This window comes from Herpailurus yagouaroundi, unplaced genomic scaffold (genome assembly GCF_014898765.1).
Source record: "Herpailurus yagouaroundi ecotype Mexico unplaced genomic scaffold, PumYag 186, whole genome shotgun sequence".
NCBI classification, from domain to species: Eukaryota; Metazoa; Chordata; class Mammalia; order Carnivora; family Felidae; genus Herpailurus; species Herpailurus yagouaroundi.
In genome coordinates, this window is record NW_024412417.1 from 13,355,125 (window position 1) to 13,379,176 (window position 24,052).

The 24,052-nt window shown below is 41.9% G+C and overlaps 1 protein-coding gene across 2 annotated transcripts in view; it reads right to left on the reverse strand.

Annotated features, from left to right (window-relative positions):
* Window positions 1-22,025, reverse strand: part of NCALD (neurocalcin delta) — a 274,929-nt gene extending 252,904 nt beyond the window's left edge. The window contains exon 1 of one of the 2 annotated variants that reach the window (XM_040494143.1): window positions 21,973-22,025. The gene's annotated coding sequence lies outside the window, so the exon portion shown is untranslated. The remainder of the gene's footprint in view (window positions 1-21,972) is intronic. The other variant, XM_040494144.1, reaches the window with a different exon arrangement.
* Window positions 22,026-24,052: the final 2,027 nt, after the last annotated feature.

The window sequence follows — 24,052 nt, forward strand, 5'->3', positions numbered from 1 at the left end:
CCCAGCTTAAAGAGATCCGGGCCTGGCCCCTCTAGCCCTCCTTTAGTTCTGGTACAAAAATAACGAAAAAGAAAAAAAGGATACAACAAACACTTTTGTACTTATTCTTCTGGTTTTAAAGCTTTTTAAATTTCACATTCTCTGACAATTGAATCCAGAGGGTTGATAAAGGCTTTCACAGCACATTTCTTGAAATAATTGTCCCAGCATGCCTGAAACAGCAAGTAGAGAACCAGGAACAACGTTTTTTTTGAGAGCCTGTGTGATCCCTTCTACACAGTCTGTAGAATTACACCTAGTTGTTTATTTAAGGAATTTGCAAAACACGATGGAAACATAACATCTTAACGCCACCCATTCATTCACTCATTCATCCCACAAGTGAGCACCGACTATGTTCCAGACACCATTTTGGGGGCAGCTGATGTCACGGTCCCAGTTTGCAAAAGATGCAAGGAACAGGTAATTCTCATAAAATGTGATGAGTGGCTTGGGAGAGAAAGTAGATGGAGACCAAGGAGGAGGCACACAGCTTTAAGGAAGTCACAGAAGCGAAGATAACATGCTCCTTTAGTTCAATCCTAATACGTTCAAATCAATCATGTAGGGAAGATGAGCAAATAGGCCTCATTCAGACTGTCTTCTTGTTTCTGAGTCATAGTCTCTCAGACTGTCCAGGCATTAGGGCGAGTAACGTTCTCCCAAACAGCCTCCAACCACCACTTCAGTAACAGACACCATAAAAGAAATTTGCGGAACCAATTCCCGTCAGCAAACAGCAGATGAGCTAGCATTCTCCAACCCCCCACCGTGGGCCAGGCCCTCAAACCAACTGCCAATCTTGCCATTTTGATTTTCTCTGTCCTAGATGAAAATATTCCTTCTCTCCATCTGGCTCTGTGAATGACAGGAGTAGGAAGCAGTTTATTTTGGGTTTAGGAAGTAGAAAAGAAAACATATTTTGTTATTTTTTTTTTTTAAAGGTGGCAGAGAGCATACCGAACCATCTTCTCTTGCCTGGCATTGTATAGACAATATGCTATTTTTGTGGAGAAGATTCCTCTTCTCCAATGCTGATGGTGTCCTGAACAGCCTCAGTGTGGTAAGTCAGAGAAACCACACACTGACACCGGCTTGTCACAACTGCCATAATTATCAGGTGCCCCTGAATCTCTCATGGAAAACCCATTAATGCCACTTGTTCCCACGAGGCTGAGACCCTTAGAGCTTCACACAGGATGAGAATTAGAGAAGAAAGGGATTCAACACTGATCTATCTCCATAGTAATCCTACTAACACAAAACCCCTGACCTTGAAATAGTCTTACTGTTGCCCCTCCAATAAAATTTCAGGAGAAAACAAAAAATAACTTTAAAACATGCAGAAGCTTGCAAACGTTACCCTCTTGACATAAATGGTCCTAACTTGTGTGCCTGAGTTCTCCCCCACCCCACCCCCAGGCTTGTAGAAGCCAAGGAAGTTCGGGGAGGACCAAGAAGGGCAGAGGTTTGGATGCCAACCAAGAAAAAGGGCCAGAGAGACAGGGAAAGAGCTCAGCAACCCATCGAAAGCAATGGGAGTAAAGAGGGAGGAGCCGAAGAGAAGAGAAAACAAAGGAGAATGAAACAAATCAGGAGGTGCTTTTTATAGGATGTCTGTGGACAAAGCAGGCGCCACAGAGAGTCCAGACCATCTCAGAAGGCACAGTCAGTATGTTAAAACACTTACTACGCTTCTGACCTCTCGCTGCCCATCATCCAGGCCAAATGAGGTCTCTTAAAGGGGCAGTCGCCTTGAAAGTCCTTCAAGAAGGTGTCTCATGGACCTTGCCATACCACTTGTCAAAAATTCCAGCTCTGCAACCGGACAAACCAGTTGAAATCTTGGCTCTACCCACCTCCCCTGTGTGACGTGCCAAAATCCCGAGTCCTCTGGGCCTCAGTGTCCTCCTCTATGTAGTTGGGACGCGAACAGTGCATCTACCTTCTAGGACTGATATAAAGATTAAATGATGTCAGCTCCCAGCATTTCATAAATAAAAGCTAGTATTAAGGACTGTGAATTGACTGTGACTGGTGACATATTTTTTCTTTGACTTACAAGGACATTCAAATGAATGCCATGTTCTTCAAAGCAATCATCTTGAAGTATCTTCAGGCAGGATTTTTTTTCCCCCTAAAGTTTCCTTTGCTTAATACGTTTCTGGAGAACTCCTCCTTTGGAATTGCCTCCAGCGTGAGTAACTTTGGTAACAACAAATCTCTCTGCAGATGCATTATGACCAGAATGGTCATTCAGAGCCAAGTGCACTATTGAGAAGAGGAGCATCTTTTTGATCAAACGTGAGGAGTGACTGTAAAGTCCCATTGTGGTCCCAGTACATGTGTCCAGCTCTATCTGCTTCCACCACTCTTCCATCCTATGCCCTCGGGATACCACAAACCTCACCATTCCCCAGACAAGCAGAGCCTTTCCTGCCCCCTGAGCTTTGTGCGGGCTATTCCTCCTAAATGGAATGACACAGCCTTTTCTCTCTAGTCCATCCAGAAATATCCCACTTAACCACCATGCCCCCGCCACATCAACACTGCTATGAAGCTTTTCCTCTGTGCATGAAGCACAATAAGATAGCCGTTAAGAACACAGAGGTAAGAAGCCAAAAAGACAAGGACTCAAGGAAAGCATCAGACAAGACAGTGACGTGCATGGACATGGTCACAAACTGTGATCTTAGATGAGTTGCTTCACTTTCCAATGCTCAGTTTCCTCGTTAGTGAAATAGGATGAAGAGCAGTAGCGACTTCAAAGGGCTATTTTGGAGATTATACAAAGCACCTCGAAGAGTATCTAGCAAATGTTTGTTTAATAAAATCCTGGATCTGTCATCTCTTGGCTTGGTGGCCTTAAGTGGGCTATTTAACCTGTTCCACCCCTCAATTTCTTGACTTTAGAATGGGGATAAGAAAAAGTAGCACAAATTTCATACGATTGCCCAGGATTAAATAAAATAATGTACATAACTTGCCTAGTATATAACATATGTGGAGCTTATGTATGTTAGGATTTCAACAAAATGAGTTTTTTTCTTGAAGTTATTTCTTTTGAACTCCATAATATCTTATTTATATCTCTACTATGGAACATATAAAATTGTAACAACCTAGACAGAGAACATGTTGAGGACAAGAACTTTGTCATTATTCTTCTGAAAAAGAGAAAACCAGTTCTGCTGGCAATGGGGGAGGGGGGGGCGGGGAGGAGGGTTTGAAAATTGAAACAGAAACCACAACTTACAAAATTGTACTGTGACTCACAAAAATAGAAAAACTATACCAAACCATGACATGCAAGACAAACTAAGTTCAGCCTCTTTAACACTCACTCTTTCAGACCCACGGTGTTCTAAACAAGGCCACAAACAGACTAGTCTAAGAATAATGCCAGTCTTATGTCCTACAGACAAAGACTTTTTAACGGTCCACTGACTGTTCCAGCAACTTCAGAGTTTATAAATTCTGACCAATCTCTAGCCAAGACCATCCATGACTAACTCCAGCTTTACAAACTCTTTAGATATTCCTCCCTAATTTCCATCTCCACTCTGTTGAAATGCCCCACAACCCTCCATGGTGTGTGTTCTCCCTTGCTGCCGCAGGCCAATAAACCTAAGTTTGCCTGACTACGGTGTGTCCCTGGTCGTCTTTGGTGGATTCTAACACATCTCACATGCCAAGGGCTTGGCACAGAACCTGGTACTAAGCAGGCATTCAGTAAATTGTGTCTTCAACAAAAGAATGGAGTAATGAGACTCCTGCTTTCATAGCTTAAGAGTTCAGAAGATAATTCTAAACAGTTTCAAAAATATTAGGCGCCACATCCAACCGTCTTGAGGGGCCTAGGTACATAATTTTCTAAGCTGCATATCTTTTTTTTTTTTTTCAACGTTTATCTATTTTTGGGACAGTGAGAGACAGAGCATGAACGGGGGAGGGGCAGAGAGAGAGACACAGAATCGGAAACAGGCTCCAGGCTCCGAGCCATCAGCCCAGAGCCTGACGCGGGGCTCGAACTCACGGACTGCGAGATCGTGACCTGGCTGAAGTCGGACGCTTAACCAACTGCGCCACCCAGGCGCCCCTCTAAGCTGCATATCTTAAAGAACCATCCTCAACTAAAAATATGTAATCAGGAACGCTGATGAGAAGCCAGTCTCGCAGCTATGCACTTAATACACATCAAACATAATTCCTGCTTGATAGGAAATGATAAACTAACTGAAGACAGAAGGTGAACAGGCAAGTGGACAGGGTCTGTGCTTCCACAGCACCAGACAGAGAGCTTGCCCACAGCAGCTGCTCACAGAAATTTACGCATTGGTTACTGACAAGGATTTTACTCTGTAGGTGATAACTGGCCAAGAGTTTCTGAGCAGAGGCAGATCTTGATAAATATGATGGTCTAGGAAGCTTCCTTTCTAGGAGCACGTTAATACTAGGAGCTGGCGGCCTTGCAAGAGGTTATCTCAATAACCAGGCCATTAGGAAGGTCCTTGCCTATTGAGATAACAGTGGAAAGGAAATGAATCTCTCTTGCAAAGCTAGCACCATGGTGACTAACTGATTTTGAGGGAGCATGGAAGGCACCAGAGTTAAAGATGCATCAGTGTTTACCACCACAGGATCATGGGAAAAGATCCTGACACAGACTGAAATAGCTGCAAGGCTAGAAGTGATATTTACATCAGCACTAATGCCCGTTACCCTGGGTTCAGGTTCTTAGGTTAAAGCAAGTAGCGTGGCCTTGCACTAACCACCACCTACCTGCTCTAACACCTTGCACAGGTCAGATCAATAAGGGCAAATTGGATCTTTGTATCCACTTAGAGTAACTATCAGCAGCTTATTGATTCTAGCTACTCAAAGTGATGACATTCCCTTCATAAGGCATGATTGACAGATTTTTTTCTTTAGCTTTGCTCAAAATTGCAATCAAACTCATTTAAGCTACAAAAGACCCTTGAACTTTATTTAGAGGTGCCTGGGTGGCTCAGTTGGTTAAGTGTCCAACTCCTGGTTTTGCTCAGTCATGATCTCATGGTCCGTGAGATCGCATGGAGTCTGCTTGGGATTCTCTCTCTCCCTCTCTCTGTCCCTCCCCTGGTCGGTCTCTCTCTCTCTCTCTCTCTCTCTCTCTCTCTCTCTGTGTGTGTGTGTGTGTGTGTGTGTGTGTGTGTGTGTGGTGTGTGTGTCTCTGTCTCTTCTCTGTTTCTCTCTCTAAATAAATAAACTTAAAAAAAAAAAGAAAGACCCTTGAGCTTTAAGCCAATCCACCACTAGAATGAATAACTTAAGACCTTTTTTTTTTTTTTCTTAACCTTTTTACTTAACATTTTCATGATATAAAGGCATCAGCCACTGTGGCCAAAGACAAAGCCAGGCCAGACATTTTTCCAAGCTAAGGAAAAAGGAAACACAGTTGAGAATGATACTGTAAACTAATTAACATATATAAGTAAATAATATTTTCCAAGAGCACAATTTTATTTTTTCCTGGAACCTTTTAGATGCAGGTAGCCCTGCCCAATAATCCATCACAAATGTGGAAAGAAAAAGGGGGGTTAAATAGAACAAAAATACCACAGAAAATAGGAGACTGATAAGCTGTCACTGCATTACATTTTAAAGATTTGATATAAAGTATTAAAGAGAGATAGTCCACAAGGAAAAGGAAAATCAAATATGAATTTCTTTTCCCAATAATACAATTTTCTGGGCACTGCTGATTTGTCACTCACTTTAAAACCCTCAGCTAAAGAAAACACATTTTCAGGTCCCTTTACTGAAATTGCTGCACCCAGTCTATTTTCAGCTCTATTTCTCTGAGCCTCCTAAAAAAAATTCTTAAATCATCCCGGGGCCAGGTTTGGTTAAAGTTGCCAGAAGCCTTTAAGATGGTTTTGTTACTTTGTTTTTATTTTCAAATAATCTCCAAGTGGGGGTATGGGCTAGAGTGAACATTTTTTCCCAAAAATGAGCCTTTCTACCATTTGGGTATCTAGGTCTATTTCCATTAAATAATCCATGTACAAATAACCAATGAACAACTGCAAATGATTATTTAGTAATTACACTTAGCTCCAAAAGAAACGGCCCATTAAAACGGTAAGAACCCATAGTAGTCCCCCCTTATCTGTTGGGACTATGTTCCAAGACCCTGAGTGGATGCCTGAAACCACAGATCGTATTAAACCATACATATACCATGTTTCTTCCTATACAGACATATCTATGATGAATTTATAAAGTAGGCACAGTAACAGATTAACAATTATAACTAATAATAAAATAGAACAATTATAATAATACACTGCAATAAGAGTTATGTGAATGTGGTCTCTCTCAAAATATCTTACTGTACTGTACTCCCCCTTCTTCTTGTGATGATGTGAGATGATGAAACGTCTACATGACGAAATGAAGTCAGATGAATGACACCAGCACTGTGCCATAGGGTTAGGCTACTACTGACCTTCTGATGATACTCAGCAGAAAGATCATCATGTTTCTCATGACGTCAACAAATTCCTCACTACACAGTGAGGCTAAGAAAACTTGAGAAAGCAGGGTCTTTATGCACTAAAACTTCAGAACAGCCTAGGGGAATAGTAAGTTGTTAAAGTGCTAAGACCAGCTCTACAGAAAATTAATTTGCTCATTAATTTAGTGCATCCGCTTTGCATATTCTCCAAACCCAACGTCACAAGTAATCATTTTGGGGGCTCAACAGCAACAGACCGTTTGGCTGGTAATTCCCAACCCCTTCTCTACAACATCCCCAACCGTACTCCACCTCTCCCACCCCAAAGATGATCATCCATACTGCCTGGCCCTCTGGCTTCCTGTTGGGTTTGACTAATGGGGAGCACCAGCCAAAAATGGGAAGGTGGGAGGAGAGCAGTGTGCTGTTTTCCCTAGTCTTTCCCTGTTTTACTGCAGTGTCGCACAAGAGTTCTGTGCCTTCACAGCTACGCCTTCCATCGAGGAGCCCTCCCTCCATGATTGCAACCTTCCCTGGACTCCACTATCTGTTCCTCCCGTCCTTCCAGCCTGGGCAATGGCTTCCCCGTTGCTGTTCTTGGTTCTTAGTTCTTGGGTGCTGAACCACCCCTTGTTTGTTCCCGTCACATTGCCCACAGGTCTGCAACAGCCCCGTCATTAAACTCTCTTCATTCAAACCCTCTGAGTTAAATTCTGTTTCCCGCCAAGATCCCCATGCAACCACTGTGCAAAATAAATATAGAAGCGCTTGTGTCCTGGCTGAGGATGGTAAGCAAACATAAAAGGAGACCAGTATCTATGAAAAACATGCATGAGCAAAACAAACCTCCATCACCCTTTCTGTTTGGGCAAACAAGATATTTAATGTCAAACGTAATGTCAAAAATGGCAAAACACAGCTAATATTCTTCCTTTCTAACTTCTACTCCTTTTTTTGAAATGAGGGGGGAAGATAGAAGTCTTTTATCCCCACTATCAATATTCTCCCATTGGAAAAATTCTAGGAAAGCCAGTTCTAAAGACTAGAGATTCTCCATAAGTCATATGGATGCTTGAAAAAGATGAGATTTGTATCCACTCCTATTCTTTTGCAATTAGGAAAAAACAACAACAACATTGTCTGAATCTTTTTCTTGGGTGCCCAGAATTCAGTTGAAGAGTGAATTCACTATACTGTAGAAAGGGTGATGATAATGCCTTTCAAAAACTAGGGCCAAGTAACAAAACAGAAAAAAAAAAATTTCTCAAAGCACTGTTTTATCCAAATTGTACAAGATGGTATTTGACACTTAAAATTCATTGTCACTTCTAAGACTATATTTCAGATGGTACTTCTTTTTCTTCAGTCTGGATATTTATTTATTTAGCTGGAGGCTACCGTTCTCTTTATATCATTAACCCACCAAAAGGTTATTTGCTGAATTTGCAACATGCTGCTAAACTGTACAGTTTCCAAGGCTAAATGTAATGTTTTTATTGGATCCTCTTTTTTTTTTTTATTAAGCTATCGGTCCCTAATGACATAGTAGCTATGAATTAATAAGCAGAGCACATGTGTTAACTCAGGTACAATGAACTAATCAGATTCTCCTGCATTTTACTTTACAGAGTGCTGGTTCTTCCCACCTCAAGCTCTCTCTAAATCTATTCTCCAGACCATTCTCCATCCATCCTCCCTCCTCTGTGCCCAGGAACTAAGTCACCTGTCCCCTGCCCTCGGGCTCCTTGTAGAGTTCTGCCAATGGGAGGCACCAGCAGAAGACCAGGGTAGAGGTGATTAAGACCCAGGTCAGGCTTCCTCCACGTCCTCTGCACGTTGGAGTTCACGGTTCCAGAAGTGACTGGCTCTCCAACTACACATCCCTGACCACTGCTCCGCCTGGGTGGCCCCTGCTCCTCTTGCCCGTGTCCCAAAGAAAGTAAAAACTTTTCATTACTAAGAGTTCCTGGTTGCCTTACAATCCCTTATATGTTCCTTTCACTCTGTGTCTGTAGATAGTACTTCTGCTCAATTCTCCTCAGACTCCTTCCGAGTGTGCCTTTTGTTTCCTGCTGGATTCCTAACTGATAGGAGTATGACTTGAAATGAAAACCACCAGGTTCCCTCAGGCAAGGGGAGGTCCTCCTAGACTGAACAGGAAAAAGGACATTAGTGCAAAACCTGGTGAAATTGGAATAAAGTCTGTAGCTTAGCATTATCGCACTGATAGTAATGTGTTAATTTCGACAACTATATTCTGGTTCTATGTAAGAAGGTTAACACTAAGGGAAGACAGATGAAGGAAATACAGAAAATTTCTGTACTATCTTTGTAACTTTTCTATGAATGTAAAATTATTCCAAAATAACATGTTTATTAAAAAGAAAAAAAAAAAAAAAAAAGCAGACTCCCAGACCCTGTATCAGACCCCTGAATCAGAATTTCAGCAGAGGGACTGAAGCAGGTGGTTTGAAGACCAAATCTTAAAAGAGCCTCACCCCGTCGGGACTTGGAAACTGTTAGTTCCGGTTGAGATAAGGATGGAAAGACTTGTTTACCGATGCCAAATTACAGCATAATTACTCGACTATTTAAAGAAAAGAGCCAATTGAAGCTTTGTCAAAGTTCGCCTTCTATTCCCAGTTAATTAGAATGATTCATCCCTCGACCAGTCTCTGTATTTAGTTTCTTGCATAAAAACCCTTGAAAAGGTACAGGTAATTATAGAACCAAACAAAGAAAGTGACAGTGGAGTTCTTCCACTTCCTCCTCCCTCTGAGATCAAGGTTTTTTGCACCGTGTGTCCTTTTTATTTCCCCCAACCGAGTTTCCAAGGGGGCGGGGCCAACCAACCAGACTGCGAGTGGTTTTCTCCATCTTGTCCAGGATGGATTTCTCCAAACTTGCTTTAAGTTCCTGAAGGCAGGACCCATATTTTCAGCATCTTCTGTGTTTTTCTACGGCTGAGTGCAGTATTCTTCACCCATTACTTTGCTGGATTGACAACCTGCACTTCCCCACTACATCCACATCACTATTTATTTTAGATCGCCTGTAATTCTTATATTCAACATTTTCTGTGCCACTGGAATTGTGTAAGGAAGGGAAGGTAGAGGTGAAAATGATGGCATTGTTATTACTTGTTTATTAAAAAAAATGGTAGCTGGGCAATTACTATGTGCCAGGACTATTCTAGGCACTGGAAATCTAACAATGATAAAATAATTCCTACCTTCAGGGAGCATAAAGTCAAATCAGGGAGACATACGATTAAACAGGTAGGTGCCAAATAGGCTCAAGGTTCTTCCTACCATCCTCACGCTTTGCCCATCATGACAGAGCAACTGGAAACTGCATGAAGATGAGAAGAGTAGACTCTGGTTCCAGGTCTATCTCCTCATAAGAACTGATTTTAAACGAGGTATAATCTTTCTCTCAATCCCTTCACTCAAAACAAAACGAAACAAAACTTGGGGCGCCTGGGTGGCTCAGTCCGTTGGGCGGCCGTCTTCGGCTCAGGTCATGATCTCGTGGTCCGTGAGTTCAAGTCCCGCGTCGGGCACTGTGCTGACAGCTCAGAGCCTGGAGCCTGTTTCGGATTCTGTGTCTCCCTCTCTCTGACCCTCCCCCGTTCATGCTCTGTCTCTTCTCTGTCTCAAAAATAAATATTTAAAAAAAAAAAAATTAAAACAAAACAAAACAAACAAAAAATGGGAAGAAAAAAAATTTCTCTCTGCTTTGTAGGGGTTGTTACCCACCTCAAATAACAAAGGATATAAACATTCTCTGAACATTGCAAAGTGTTATAAAAATGTCAAGCAGTAGAAATTAATGATTTAAACAGTCCCTGTCCACTAACTCTAAGGCAAAAAGACAGTGGTTCAGTGGCTTTTTCCATTAAGCAAAAATTTCAGAAAATACGATTTTATAAAAAGCAATCCTTTCAAAGATCTAAACTCTGTTGCTGTGGAGTTAGCAATTAGTGAGAATTAGATTAACATCAAAGAACCCCGTATCAGAGGGGAGAAGTCTCCTATGAGGAAAGCAGGCCTGCCATTTTATTCACGGTAGACCCATTTTTATTTCACTCTCCCCGAATAGGAGGGCTCAGTTACCTAGACTCTTCTCTAAAATTGAAAGGGATTTCTTAGCAAGAGCCATTCACATTTCTATTTTATTCAAAAAGAAGCTTCCAGATCAGCGATAAAAGAAAATCTGTTAAAGTCAGTGCTAGCACATAAACCTGCAAGCAGTTTTCAGCAGATATCTTATAAAAGATTATGCTTGAGAGAAGTTTCAAAAATCAGATTTGCTGTTGCAGATAAATATAGTGTCTATTCTCAGCTTCTAAGGTAGAAAATGTTCTAGTGGAGCAGTTTACCATCTTTTTCTCTGCCTGGAAAAGTCGATGAGCTTCTAAGGGCTCTCCGGATACCATGGTAACCGCATGATTCTGATCAAGTCTGTGGTGTCTGGGGTGCAGGTTAAGAAACCTTAAAATGCTACCTAAGAAAATATCCATTGGCGACGCTGCTGGTATGTTTGAACTGGACATACGACACATTCACTCCAGGTGCACATACAGCTGGGTGCCTCTACTGAGCCCTAGCACTGAACCAGCACTCAGGTAACCAAGTGAATATAAGACACCATTGAAAAGAACTCACAGTGGGTGTGGTGCCCAGTGAGCAGTAAGTTAACTATAAAATATTCAAGAATGTTGGGGCACCTGGGTGGCTCAGTCGGTTAAGCCTCCAACTCTAGATCTCAGCTCAGGTCACGATCTCAAGGTTTGTGAGTTCAAGCCCCGCATGGGGCTTGCTTGGAGCAGAGCCTGCTTGGGATTCTGTCTCTCCTTCTCTCTGACCCTCCCCTGCTGTGCTCTCTCTCTCTCTCAAAATAAATAAATAAATTTAAAAAAACTTTTTGAAATATACAAGAATGTATAGGAATTATACTGTAAAGTTTTAGCTTTTATTCCAAATTAAAATTTTATTCTCCAATTTTTACTGTAACTTCAGTTGTGAAAGTCTTTCATAAAGAGCACTTCAGCTAAGTATAGACCCAAGAAAAAGCTGAATGTTGAGCAGGGGAACAGTAAGAGGGTCAGAAAGAAGTTTACGTTGTTCTCTGGGGCTTCAAATGCAATTAGCCTGACAAATTATGGAAAGGAAAAGGAAAACTATTGGCCTATAAAAAGAAACGGCATTTTTTGGCTTTCCCAGGAAGGCAAAATCACATCTGGCATGTGGGACTCTGTGAAGTCCCACAGCACCTAGACCGTCTCCCTAGAGATAACATTTTCCCTTCACCCAACAGTAATGAGCCAATGTCAGATGACAGAGACTTTCTTTCACTGTAGCATATGTGTGCATGTTCACACCAGTGTCAGATCATACCAGGAATCACTGTGGGGCTCACCACAGACAGGAACAAATGAGCACCTCAACCATTTTCCTTATGTGTGAAAGAAATTTGGTCGCTGACCCAAATGAGCTTCACAAAGCCCGTGAGTGAGCTGAATTTTTTCAGGAAATATTTAGGAAGTACATGCCGGAAGCATCACAGTGAACCAAGAGCTAAAAGAGACACCAAAGAAATGCCAGGCCTGGCCCCTTTTTACCCTTTGATTGAAGAGATAAGACAGACTTGCAGGAAATAGGTAGCATTTTGTGCTATCTCTCTTGCCCCTTAACACTCTCCATTTCTTCGTTGACCTCACGGAGTCCTTCGTCTTGGCATCCGCCCACCCACCCTATCCATTAATCACTTCCTCTGTCTCCAGGATCCTCCCCACCGATCCCCACCCCCACACCCCCCTTGGTCTCCTTTCCTTCTGCCCACAATCTGAGATGCTCGTGGTCTCTTCATAGAACCCTCGGTATACGTGTCTTCTCTTTTTAACCCTGGATCCAACCTGTATTCTGTGTTCTCTGCTCCAACACTTAACACTGCTGGAGAAAAAACACACAATCACATAGATGCTTTGAAGAAGCCATGCAGAAAGGGCCACCGGAAAATGTTAATCCCCCAATTAGAACATAAATTCTTCGAGGACAGGAACTGTGTCTTGTGCTGTTTCGTTAAGCCTAAGGGCATCCTAGCAGGCTTAATTATCCTTGTTGCAAAGGAGTTAATACCAAAACCAGAAAGACTGAGGACAAGAAAAGGTCCATACTCGTTAGACAGATAAACTGATTTTTTTAAACTTTCACACATGGTTTATGTGAAAATAAACACAGCTATTCCAAAATAAAACATTCAGTAAAGTAGCTTTCGAAGGCACTGATACTTAAAAAACAGCTGGTAAAAGTTATTCTGTGGATCTCAGTTATTCTGTGAAGAGTTGTAAAGCTCTTCAAACATATTTTATAATTCAGAATAGTTTCTAACGTAAGCTTTTTCTTTCTGTTAATTAAAGCAACGTAGTAAGATCTCACTTACTATACTACATGGCAAAGCACCTCTAGAACTTCACCAAATAGCAGCCCTCCTTGGGTCTTATCTGTATACCTCCAGGGGAAAAGGAAAGCATCTTCCCATGTTAGCCAGAAAGGTAAATATCAAAGGAATCCTGAAATAACTCATCGCAGAGAGGAGAGAGTCAGCATCCTATCAGGCCAACAGCCACTATGAGGCATAGAGTTTCAGCGTGACATTGCTGAGCCTGAACAGGGGGTCCCACGGAGTCCTGAGTACTCTGAGTCCACACTGCACATGTAAAATGTTCTTCCCTCACACCAGTGGCGAACCTGTCTCAGAGCCGGGTGCGGGTCACTGCTTTGCCAAGCCAACTGCAACACAGGCCACGACCCTCATTCCAGCTTGGCAGGAACAAACCCAAATGTTGCCTGATTCTCCTACAAATGTAATAATATCTAACAAGAGGCTGATTGGACAGCCCAAGATGTCATTTCCTCTAATTAAGGAATGCTCGAGAAAAACCAAAATAGCCACAAAGCACTGTCAGCAAAGCAATCAGCAGCGACAATTAGCTGTCAGCTCACAAGCTTGAGCTGAGCCTTGTGCAGGGAGCAGGGCTTGTAGCTGTGGCTTTCCAAATCAGCATGACAGCAAGAGTCCATCCAGGATGACAAGGCCACGGAGAGGGTCCAGAACCTGCTGCACACCGACGGGTGAGAGGAGCGGCAGCAGCTTGTTGGTTGGTGGGTTGCTGTGTGGCAATGGAGGGAGACCCTATGAAGAATCCTACAGTGACCTTCCAGAGTAGCTGGAAGTCTGCCGGCTACAGCCCATGCTGCATTCGCCACGAATGACCCTTCTCTACCTGGAACGATGCTACCCACTCTTGACAATGTATAAGCAGCCTGTCTGCATCTCCCTTGTGAGGAATTCACAACTCCAGGGCACGTGAGCTCTCTCCCTTCTCAACTCCCATAGCCGATTTCTGTCTATACTACAAGGTCATTAACAGGAGGAGTTGAGAAAAGTATATAAAGAAGCAAATATAACACAACTGTGTCACACTATGTAATAATACATAATAAGATTGCCGGGGGCGGGGGTGGGGGGGTGGGAGGAGCGCCTGGGTGGCTCGGTCGGTTAACCATCCGACTTCGGTTCAGGTCATGATCTCACAGTTCGTGAGTTCCAGACCCACGTCAGGCTCTGTTCAGAGACTGAAGCCTGCTTCACATTCTGTGTCTCCCTCTCTCCCTGCCCCTCCCCTGCACGCACGTGTGCTCTCTCTCTCTCTCTCTCAAAAATAAATAAACATTAAGAAAAAAATTTTTAAAAGACTGTGTGTGTGCGTGTGTGTGTGTGTATGCGACAGACATATATGTATAGACAATTATTAAGAGGAGCACCACTGTCTCCTCCCCCGCACCTCTGCCTGGGCACATAAAACTGTTTGTCTTCTTAAAACTACTGGAAAGTAATTTCTACCCTTTGCTGCATCCCTTCTCAAGTTGCTCAAGTTGCTGGGGCCAAGTAAGGAAAGGGACTTGGAGGTCTGGGCACCCTCCCTTCTACTTCTGGCCTCACACTTTCCCATGAAAGTGTATTTTAGCAACAGAATAATAGGAGACCTGATTATAGCTGACCCTGGCCATAATTTAAGCTCATTCTCAATCCAGCATCACTGGGAATAAAACTGATGTCTTGCTCCCTGTCTGAAGTCTGCATTTAGTTCTTCGCCCGTAGCAAACCCAGCCTTGATTTCTTTTGCAGCAGCAACATGTCCAACTCAAAGATACATTTCCCAGACTCCCTTGCAGCTAAGGGTGACCACTGACATTAAAGCAAAATTCACTGGGCTCAGGCAACTGAGATAACTCTTTGTCTGGGTTGACACAGCTGGGAGGCATGACCTTGGGCTCTTCTGGAGGGCTTCTCTATCTACTTGCTGAGAACAAACACATACATGATGGTCCCAAGTTGAAAAAGATATGTGAAACCAATTTAATAATATTGCCAGGACTCTTTGACTTCATGTCTCTCACTAAGGGGAAGGAAAGGTAGGCCTGCAAATACCTGGGTACGAAAGCAGAAGGAAAGACGAAAGGAAGGCAGGCACTATGATAATCCAGTGGTTGTGGCTGGCTTTTTTATGGTATCAAAGGAAAGAGGACAACTTGAGAATTGGGATGAATGTAAAATTAGCTTTTATCGAAAGACGGGGAAAATGAAGAAAACTAGAATTCTGGCAGCACATTCTCATCACTGCATCACAAGGTACTCAAAGTTGGGAAGATTCAAAAGCTGAGGGCTCTTGGCACGGGTCTCCACAGAGGGATGGGTCCTTGGCTAGACCTTGGCTTTGAAGCCTCAATAGTAGCTTCATGTAGGAACTGAAACCAAGGTGGAGAGGAAGGCCAAACTGCCCCCATGAGGCAGGCTTCATAGGTCTAAGAAACACCTTTCTTTATAAGAGGAAGCAACAGAAAATCCCTGCTACCGGACAGACAGTCAAGGGTTTTGAGCGCTAGGGACCAAAGCTCAAAAAAGAATTTGAAAATAAAGGCATTAAGTATGCATATCAATCATTATTGTTCAGTGAAATCCAATAATTTAACTAGACAATGCATTTAAATGCCTTAATTCTGTGCACTATGTCCCGATTTATTCCTAAACTGGATTACCCTCACAATATTTTGACTTTGAAGGATTTTAATCTCATTATTGAAAGCACAGTTGGCTAAAAAGGAAAAGAAACAGTGATTATGTAAAACACCACTTCTCAAAGATCCGAGTGCGTAAGAATCCCTCCGGATCTTGCTATCTTGTTAAAATGCAGGTTCTGATTCATCAGGTCTGAATGGGACCTGCATTCTGCTAACAAGCGCTCAGGTGATGCTGACGCTGCTGGTCCCCGGGCCACCCGTGCAGTAGCAAGGATGTAGAGGGTTAAACGTATCCAAGCTGCAAGTCAACGTGACCGTTCCTGAGATGGCTGGGGAAATCAAGATTTGTCTGGAATCGTCTGGAATTATGATACTGCACTGCTTGGCACCATGGACATCTGGCATTCTGCAAGATACTGCACTCTACCCCTTTTCTGAGAAGCTGCAAACCTCCAGAATGCCTGCTGTCCCTTTCTTGTCTTCTTTTAACTTGCTTCCCTTTCTCCTGTTTTCCCATGAAGGCAACTAGAGAAGGGAAAGGCGATCCTGCTCCTTCCCTCACCTCGGCTCACAGAATCAAGCTATTCTATTGTGTGATTCCCATCCCTATATGCAGTTATTTCCTGAGAAAGAAAAAAGAAGGCCAAGTAGGGCCAACCGAGACAAGAAGAAAATTTAAATCCTCTCAGTGCTCCCATTAAGTGTTGAATTGTGGTTTTACTGCCTTCCTTTATTTCAGCCTTCGTCCATTTCCGGCTGGCATTTTTATTTACAACCCAAATTTTCCTTTCTTGACAGTGGCTTTAAAAAGCTGCAACACAGTTCTGCGTCCACTGAAGACAAGAACGCCACAGAAAATATCACTTCCTAACAATGAGAGAAAGCGGCATAATTCCGCAAAGTCACAACTCGTATCGAGCCGGCCAGACAGCTAAGATTACAAGGCAACCAGGTGGACTAATTTAGAGAATGACATGGACCTCCAAGGAGGGATGGGACACACAAACTGTCACCTTTGACCGAGTGCTCTAGGAGGAAAGAGCCATCATAAAAGCAGGGAAGAAAAAAAACAGCTGAAATGTTAATGAATCCTAAAGGGCAAGTATGTGCTAACATGGAATCCCTGGGAGCCTCTCTCAAGCTTCTTTTCCCATCAGCTTCCAGTGGGTACTCACGAGAAGGACTGAGGGGAGGCTCTGAGACTGAAGAGTGATTCTTTATTTGGGCACAGGCAAGAAACCCATACTCTTCCCACAACTTTGTTCCACAGTAAGCAAGGGCTTTCAACCACTGGGAGGGGAGCAGAAAACCTTCCCACTCGCAAGATCCAAGCAAAAAGATCCACGGATTCTTGAGAAGGGCAGAAGCAAAAGCTATCTACCCCTGATGGAAGGACAACAGACTCAGGCCCAGAATCCAGTGCTGACACAAAGAAGAAATCTGCTGCCACTCAGGGAGGGGCAGGATGCTCTCTCCCACCAAGACACCCACAGACACAAGGCAGAGATCGGCTGCTGTGAAGAGGAGCGAGGAACCAGGACAAAGCCCAGGTCCCAAGGTGTGGACACACAAGGCCCGCCCAAGACTGAGGCTGGACCAGGAAAGCTGACGACCTCACCACCAAAGCCACCACATTACACCGAGCACTGAGCAAAATGAGCACCAACGTGGAGAGAGATCCCCTCGGCAGAACAGGTGTGGCATGTCTGCCGAAGGCTAAGGACGGGGGTTTAGACAGTGGGAAAACCCTCTGGCACACCAGGCCAACGAAGCATAAGGTGACTATGGTCCACCACTGGACAACGCTGGAGTCTGGCGGGCTGAAGGTAACTACAGCCCCCAGGAGCCCAAACCCCCCCAAACTCCATAACAATAACGGTTCCTGTCATCTGCTAACAAGATTACTCAAACCCTCACATCAATGACCTTACAAAAGAAAAAGTGTCCACCATGAAACCAAAATTATGACGTATTTTAAAAAACTAAGGAAAAACAACCCACTGTCAGGATAAAGCAACTTACAGAACTAGACAGCTATGAGTCACATATCAGAACACTCAGACTGAGATTTTAAAATAGCTATGATTAATATGTAAAAGGTGCTCATTAAAAGAAGAATAAAATGCAGCAAAAGATGGAAAAAATCATGGAAACTGTAGGAAACAAATTCTAGAAATAAAAATGTATATCAGAAGTAAAGGTTTCCTTTGATAGGCTGATGAGGAGATAGGATACATTTAAAGAAAAGAATCCTGGGGCGCCTGGGTGGCGCAGTCGGTTAAGCGTCCGATTTCAGCCAGGTCACGATCTCGCGGTCCGTGAGGTTGAGCCCCGCGTCAGGCTCTGGGCTGATGGCTCAGAGCCTGGAGCCTGTTTCCGATTCTATGTCTCCCTCTCTCTCTGCCCCTCCCCCGTTCATGCTCTGTCTCTCTCTGTCCCAAAAATAAATAAACATTGAAAAAAAAAATTAAAAAAAAAAAAATAAAAAAAAAAAATAAAGAAAAGAATCCGTAAACTTAAAGACTGGTCAAAAGAGGGGCGCCTGGGTGGCGCAGTTGGTTAAGCGTCCAACTTCAGCCAGGTCACGATCTCGCGGTCCGTGGGTTCGAGCCCCGCGTCAGGCTCTGGGCTGATGGCTCAGAGCCTGGAGCCTGCTTCCGATTCTGTGACTCCCTCTCTCTCTGCCCCTCCCCCCTTCATGCTCTGTCTCTCTCTGTCCCAAAAATAAATAAACGTTGAAAAAAAAATTAAAAAAATAAAATAAAATAAAATAAAATAAAAAAAGACTGGTCAAAAGAAATTATCCAAGGAGAAAGGAGAATTTTTTTTTAATTTTTTTTTCAACGTTTTTTATTTATTTTTGGGACAGAGAGAGACAGAGCATGAACGGGGGAGGGGCAGAGAGAGAGGGAGACACAGAATCGGAAACAGGCTCCAGGCTCCGAGCCATCAGCCCAGAGCCCGACGCGGGGCTCGAACTCACGGACCGTGAGATCGTGACCTGGCTGAAGTTGGACGCTTAACCGACTGCGCCACCCAGGCGCCCCGAGAATTTTTTTTTTAAGTATCCAAGAACTGTAGAACAATATCAAATAGTCTGATATGCATGTAATTAGAGTACCAGAGGAGGAGGAGAGAAAAAAAAGTGCCAAGGTAATTAAAAAAGAAAAAGGATAGCTTTTTTAACACATAGTGCTGGAAATTTAGATGTCCATATAAAAAAGTAAACCTTGACTTTTACCTCACACCAGATACAAAAATTACCTCAAAATGTGTCATATAACTAAATGTAAAGCTTAAAACTATGTAATTTCTAGAAAAAAAAAAAACAAGAACATATTTGTATTCTTGGTTTTAGAATCCTGACACCCATAAGAGAAAAAATTTTGATTAAGTTGAACTTCATGAAAATTAAAAACTTCTGATCTTCTAAAGCACATGTTTGATAAAAAGCTTGTATCCCCAATATATTCGATTATAGATCAATAACAGAAAGATAGGTAACGGGAGTTTAAAAATGGGGGAATGATTTGAACAGACATTTCACCAAAGATATACAGACGCCAAAGAAACACTTGAAAAGGTGTTCAACATTAGGAATCACTAGGGAAGGGAGAATTAAAGCTACAAGAAGGTACCACTATATACAAACTCAAACTGCTAAAATTACAAAGACTGATACTAAGTGCTGATAGGCTGTGGAGTAACTAAAACTTTCCTATATTGCTGACTGGAATGCAAAATGGCACAGTCACTTTTGAAACAGCTAGAGGGATTTTTCTTTTTTTTATTTTTTTATTTTTTTATTTTTTATTTTTTAAAACATTTTTTTTTATTTTTTTTTTTCAACGTTTACTTATTTTGGAGACAGAGAGAGACAGAGCATGAACGGGGGAGGGGCAGAGAGAGAGGGAGACACAGGATCGGAAACAGGCTCCAGGCTCTGAGCCATCAGCCCAGAGCCTGACACGGGGCTCGAACCCACGGACCGCGAGATCGTGACCTGGCTGAAGTCGGATGCTTAACCGACTGCGCCACCCAGGCGCCCCGAGGGATTTTTCTTAAATAACGTTAAGCATACAGTTGCTATACTTACCACGTGATCCAATAATCCTACTTGTAGTAATTTACCCAAGAAAAATGAAAATATAAATCTGTACAAAGACCCATTAATCAGTGACTACAATAGCTTTGCTAATATAGCCCAAAACTATCGATAACCCAAGTGCTCATCAACTGGTGAATGGATAAACACATTGTGATACATCCACACGATGGAATTCTACTCAGTAATGAAAAAGAACAAACTACTGATACGGGAAAAGCAGGCAGGAATCTCAAAGACTTTATGCTAAATGAAAGAAGCCTGAAATGAAAGTTTACATATTGGACAACTTGATTTACATATTATGAGAAAAGAAAAACCCTGGAACAGAAATCAGATCAGCAGTTGTCAAGGGCTGCAGGTAAGGAGAGTCCAAAGGAACACTCTTTCAGATGTTGGATATACTCTGCATTGTGACCGTGGTCATGGTTACATGATTGTATACAGTTGTTGAAATTTATTAAACCATAAATTTCAAGAGAGTGAATTTTACTGTGTATTACTTACACCTCAGTAAGCCTAACCAAAATAAATAAATAGATAGTACTACAGACAGCTTACTTGACAACTATATCATAAATAAATATTCATTAAAAAAAAAAAAAAGGTTCTCAACTTAAAAAAAAATAGTACTACAGCAAAAGGAATGTGCCTGGTCAAGTGTGTATCCACATAGAAAAAATTAATCTTGACCCTTTACTTCACATCATACACAATACAATCAATTTCAGATGTATTATAGATCAAAATGTAAAAATAAAATCATACAGCTTTCAGAAGAAAACAGAAAACATCTTTCTGATCTTGGAATAATGCCAAAATTTCTTAAATAGAACAGGAGTGCCAACCACAAAAGAAAAAAAATGAATAATTTATATCATTTTAAAGGAATTTCTGTTCATTAAAAACTGGAAGATAAACCACAGGAAAAAGAGGAGATATTTACAATATATATAACCTGGCAAAGGCTCAAATCCAGAACACTTATTATTAAAAATGTCTACAATTCAATAAGAAAGACAATTCACTAAGACAACCCAATTTTATTTCCAAAAGACTTGAATAAGCACCTCAATTTTTTTAAGATTTGAAAAGGATTTTCATAAACAAGATATACAAATGGTCAATTAATATATGAATATATACCCAACTTCATTAGTCGACAGGGAAATGCAAGTTAAAACTACAACTTGATATTATACACCTACCAGCAGAGCTTAAATTAAAAAAACAATCCAACAAAAACAGAAAATACCTTGTACTGGCAAAAATATAGAAAATCAGAACTATCACACACTCCTGATTGGCAGTTAAATTTTTAAATTAATGCAACCATTTTGGAAAACTCTTTGATAGTATTTGCTGAAGTGGAACATACACCTACCCCAAGACCCAGAAATTCCCCTCCTGCATACAAAGCCAACAGAAATGTGTCTATAGAGCCACAAACAAAACTTACCAAAACTGACTCGGGAAGAAATAGAAAACCTAGATAAATCAGAAGTTAAAACACAGGGTAAAAATTCCTCCCACAAAGAAAACAACATGCCCAAACTGGTTCATCATTAAGTTTCATCACACCTTCAAGGAACCAGTCATTCTAATATTTTGAAAACCATTCCTGAAGAGGAAAACACCAGACAGGAAAATTTTGGCCAATCTTGGAACTAAAATTTAGCAAACTACATCTCGCTGAGTGTAGAAAGGATAATGCACCATGATCAAGTTTGGTTTTATGTTAGCAATGCAAGCTAGCTTAACATCCTAAAATTAATTAAAGTCAATTACCATGAACAAGATTTTTATCAAGGGATAAAAATCATTTGATCACCTCAGTAGATTAGAAAAGCACTTAATAAAATTCAACATGCAGGTGAAATTCACTTTGAACAAACTAGGAATAGGAGAGAAACTTCTTAATCTGATAAAGAATATTATTAAAGTAACACCATCAAATTATGTCCCATAATTGATTTGACACAACTTAACTACTGTTGCATGTTTAGATTCTTTCCTTTTTATTTGGCTATTATAATTTATGCTGTGATAAACAGCTTTGTGCATGTTGATACCGTTGCCTAACCTCCCTGTGCCTTAATTTCCTCATGTGCAAGATGAAAATAAAGCAGCACCTGACTCAGAAGGCTATGGCAAGGCTCAAATAAGATGTTGGATTTAGGTCTTAGGGAGTCTTGGGAGAAAAGTATGGCTTATAAATCTGAAAAATCTTATTCTATATTTACCTGGTGGCAGATTTCTCAAAGCACACCGTAGGCTCAAGTCAGAAGAAGTCACTCTGTCAAAAACAAATAAAGTTATTGTCTTAGGTTACCAGGAACTAAGGATGTAATATCTGAGGAATGCAACCGACGATGGGAAATACCACTCGCTCCGGGATTCCCCTGCAGCATTTGGACTTCTGCCCATCCCGGCTTCCTTCCCCCAGTCAAGTGAGGATGACTACTATCATACTCTTTTCATCTGCCCTCGACCTACAGCACTCCATTTCTGCCCAACAGCCAGAATGACAATTCTAAAATTTGAGCATGGCACGCTATACCTCTCCTGGAACCCCTTCCACAACTTCCTCTTACTCTTGGGATAAAGGCCAACCTCCTTGCCATGTCTTCTAAAGGCCCTTCATCATCTGCTGCCCACCTACTTCTCTAGCTTTGTTTCTCATCTCTGTTACCACTGTCTGTGCTCCAGCTACACTGGACTTCCTTCAGCTTCTCCTTCGTTGCCACCTCCCTGCTTTTATACACACGGCTCCCCCTTTCCTACTCCCTTCCCCACTCTCTCCCCCTTCCCCACTCATCTCCACATGACTAACTCCTACTGGTCCTTCCATTCTCCACTCAAGTGTCACTTCTTCAGCCGGGCCATCCGCTCCCCTTGACTATCTTAAGTTCCCTCTATTTACTCTCCCAAAGAAGCCTGCACTTTTCTCTAACATCATGCATGCAACTACTTACTCAGTATATCTCGTCTTCTCTGTGAGCCCAGGGATCACAGTTATTTTGTTTACAGCTATATCCTTATGCCTTGCCTAGCACTGGTCTCACAGTAAAAACTCAATAAATATGTATAGAGTAAAAGAATTACTAAACTCCCTCCTCATTCCTGAGCTTTCTAACTCATCTTTTGATTCATGCTGCTAATTTAACAGACTTCCTCGTTCACTACCACATACCATCAATTGTTAAGGTTCACTGATTGTACAGACAATGCTGTTTTAAAGAACAGTAAGAAAAAAATTGGCTGCAAATTAAATTGTGATACAATACTAACATTTAGAACTTTAATTTTATACTTATTGAAAGTCTCTATTAGACTTATGTAAGACCTGAGTTTTATTATACCCATCAAAAAGGAGAGTATGAAAATGTAAGTGAAATAAATTGGTTAGGTATGCAAATTTACTTTGGTTTAGGCATTCAGTCGGAAGCCACTCTTCAAATGACAGTTGACATAATATCCAATGAGTGTGTTTTCCCACACAATATTGTCCTCTATGCCACCAAAGCCTTTAGTAATGCAGCATTTCCTTTTTTTTAAGTTTATTTATTTTGAGAAAGAGAGAGAATGCATGCACATGCACATGGGAAAAGGGCAGAGAGAGAGAGAGAGAGAATCCCAAGGAGGCCCCGCCCTGTCAGCACCGAAACCCACGTGGGGCTCTAACTCACGAACCATGAGATTATGACCCTAAGCAGAAATCAAAGAGTCGGACGCTTAACCAACTGAGCCACCCAGGCGCCCCAGCAATGCAGCATGTTTTAAAAGTGTTCAAGTATTGTATCTGGGATCTTCTTCTGAGCTTCGGATGCTTTTCCACAAGTGTTGGTGTTGGCAAGAAGATCTTACTAATAGACGCCAGGAGATTTCAGTCAACACCTAGGACTTACATTCCTTTCTCAGATGGTCATCAAATGGATCGCTGACTGAAACAACAAGGTGTTTCCGTTGTCTTCTGCTACCAGAACTACCAAGTTCACACGTGCCCAGGCAATGCAACTACGGCACAAATACCACCGGACCAATTGCAACACAAGATGCATTTGGTTGTAGACACATTCCGGTATCAGAGTCTCAAAATGTGAGAAAAATAAAACTCGACTCAGAAGCAATGAAACATGAGAGGTTAAAAAAAAACTCTTCAGAGAACTTAGGAAAGTCAATAAAGCAAGAATGCAAATAAATAAAAGGAATAAAAGTCAATAAAAGGAAGAATGCAAATTCTCTCTCTCTCTCTCTCTCTCTCTCTCTCTCTCTCTCACACACACACACACACACACACACACACACACACACACACACACA